This window comes from Acyrthosiphon pisum, unplaced genomic scaffold (assembly GCF_005508785.2).
Source record: "Acyrthosiphon pisum isolate AL4f unplaced genomic scaffold, pea_aphid_22Mar2018_4r6ur Scaffold_21889;HRSCAF=25208, whole genome shotgun sequence".
Lineage (NCBI taxonomy): Eukaryota > Metazoa > Arthropoda > Insecta > Hemiptera > Aphididae > Acyrthosiphon > Acyrthosiphon pisum.
In genome coordinates, this window is record NW_021771402.1 from 13,438 (window position 1) to 16,498 (window position 3,061).

Sequence of the window (3,061 nt, forward strand, 5' to 3'; positions counted from 1 at the left end):
TTTCTGAAGAAACGGCTTTTGAAGCTCTTTCAGTACTAAAAAAATGTTGTGGTTGTTTTCCAAATATTTCGATTGCACTCCGAATAATATTCTCAAATTCAGTAACATTAAATTTTGGTGCGGAAAAGAGTTTTTCCAAATTGAAAATAATTAAAAACAATTTAAGAAATATACTTTATCGCAGTGTAAACTTACAAGCTTAGCTACTCATCAATTGAACAAGTAGTTACTGACTCATTCGATTGAGTTGATCGGAATTTTTGTTGCAGCCAAGATTAGAAAAAAAAATGTTTATGTTAAAATTTTGAATTTTTTTTTTAAATTTTTGTGTAAAACTTGTATTTAGTGTACTTAGTATACTTGATTATTTAATTTGTACATATTTTATTTTAATATGAAAAATATATCCAATAGAGTATATAATAGTAAAATAATATTTGTAGCTTAATTTTTTCTAAGAAATAAATACATATTGAACAGTGTACGTTAATTACATTTAATTGTGTACATAAAAAATATATTATTAGGTAAGCTATGTATAATAGAGAAACATTTTTTACGAGTAGGTACTAGGACGTGCCAGAAAATGTTTTTTGCCATACCAAAATAACCACACTGACAAACCGTCACCGCTCAGAATCGTTTTTCGTATACAATATGATATTATATCATTGAATTCAAATTTAATACCATCATTACCATCCATATCCATTATACAGTGGCCTACTATTGTAACCTACCTACTGCACAGGCACAACAGAGCATCGAATGACACCCACTTATACCAGCTTTTTTAAAATGTAGGTATGTTTGTGTCTATAGTCTTTATAGTCTTTATACACGATATTATGTAGTCGATAAATGGCTTAAATTTTTAAATATAATAACTTTTCTAGTGGAAAATTGAGTTGGGTTAGTGCATTCGAGAGGTCATCATTGAAAATTATCAATAGCTTTCACATTTTTATGCAAAATCAGTTTTCAAAAAATCGATTTTGTTATAATCGATATTATCTAACTCGAGATATAACTATTTAATAGGTAAAATGACTAAAATGATTTACTTATTATGACTATGTAAATATAGTTATTTGTTATGGTAATGTTTAGTGGCGCCAAATACGCACTTAAGGTGGTTCATTTGAACCCCCTAAAATGGGTGGTGGGTGGGGACCGGGTGGCTGGGTAAAAAATTATCCAGAAAATTAATACTAATACCAAAGTAAATAGGTACCTACTAGATACCTATTTACTTATACTACATATTATATAAAATTACAGCTACCGGATTACAGAGCTTTTTTCCTACATTATACAGTAGGTATACATGGCTCTTTAAATCGCTTATAATCTACCAGTATCTAGAAGTATCTAAAAGAAAACCAACGTTTAAGCACCTATATTAATGTCCCACAGAAATAATTAAGGTGATTCAAGGAACACGACTAAATAGTCAGCGGTGAGACTTATATCTAGATAACGATTTAAACAGTGTATCTATTTATCTATTTTAAATATGAAAGTTTCAATAATGTATCGAAATTTGTTTATCTAGAGATCGAATATTATGTATATTTAATTCAAAAATACACACAAATACAAGATTTTTTAAAGACATTCAAAAACAATTGAATCGTACAGGTAATTTACTGACAGTAGGTTCTCAGGCGGATTGATATTTTTGAATCGGCATATTAGGTACAAGAACTTACATAATTTTTATAACTTTTTGACAATTATTATTTTAAAACATGTTTTATAATTGTGATGATATGATAAATTAAGTACCCAATTATAAATAACCAAGTGAACAAGTCGGTATTACAAACCTAGATATAAAATAAAATTAGTTTTATCTGGTATGCTGTTCATCGGCGCAACTTTAGGGTCAATATTTTGCTAGAATTTTATTAATAGCACAGACCCCCTAACAGTTAGGGCCTAATTAATATACCGGCTGGCTACTAACAATACACAAATAAATTCATATAAGACTAGGTAGTGAATTATTTTTATTATAATTATAAATAGTTATGTATCTCGAAACATTTTTAGTTCAACTTTTACTCAAATATAAAGTGTACAACCAATAAACATAAAAAAAAAATATATAAACATCCATTTTTGTTTAGACATTATATTATTATACGTTCAAAGTTTGACAAAATTAGATATTTAAACAAAGAATAACGATTTTAGTTATTTTCTTGTAATTTAAATATATTATAATATTATTATTCGTGGGTATAAAATAATTTTCAAACGTTTTTAAGACATATTTTATTTATCAAAACAATTTCACATTATCAGCCATGCACGCTACGCCATCCAAATTAAATGGTCCGAAGTTCCAGTTACTCCAGATTAGTACTTAATATCGTATTAGTCGGCGCTGCCGGCATAGGCCCATAGATATTTCAGATCTATTAAAGTTCTTCAATATCAGCTATGCATAGACCTTATATAAGTAGACGGAGCATACCAGCGGTCAGACTTGACTTCGGTGTTCGATAGTTACCGAATTACACAGTGCATGCGCATTGCGCACTATATAATACAATAAGCTGTATATGTCGTAGGCATATATTCAAATCAGGCATTTTATTAAATGCCTAGGCATATAGTCAAAGAATTTAATGTTTATGAAATTGCACTATCCGCCTAGACATTTAGTTAAATTACTAGGCATTTAACTAAATGTCTATTTAATCAGTGGCGCCGAGCTCAGTAAAATAAGGTGGTTCAATTTTAACCAAAGCTCAATAAATTTATCATTAAAAAAGGGAAGCAAATGTTGAAAACACCTAACCACACAAAGCCGATGGCTTCGCTCGCAAACTAAACATATTTTATTAAATTTTATTACTGTATCGATTTCAATCGTAGACATTGATCAGTTAGTCAGTTACTGTTCACAAACATATTTTTGATTGATTGTTTGTATACAGTTATAATTTATATTAATAGATATTATTCAATATAAACAATTATTTTAGATCTTACCAATTATTTATGATTTATATATATACAATAGACACTTGTCATTTTCAAAGCTTCTTCG

At 28.6% G+C, this 3,061-nt stretch overlaps 1 long non-coding RNA gene across 1 annotated transcript in view; it reads left to right on the plus strand.

Annotated features, from left to right (window-relative positions):
- Window positions 1-1,174: 1,174 nt before the first annotated feature.
- Window positions 1,175-3,061, plus strand: part of LOC115034982 — a 5,440-nt gene continuing 3,553 nt past the window's right edge. Inside the window, exons 1-2 of the long non-coding RNA XR_003840154.1 lie at window positions 1,175-1,459; window positions 1,556-1,641. This is a non-coding gene — a long non-coding RNA (uncharacterized LOC115034982). The remainder of the gene's footprint in view (window positions 1,460-1,555; window positions 1,642-3,061) is intronic.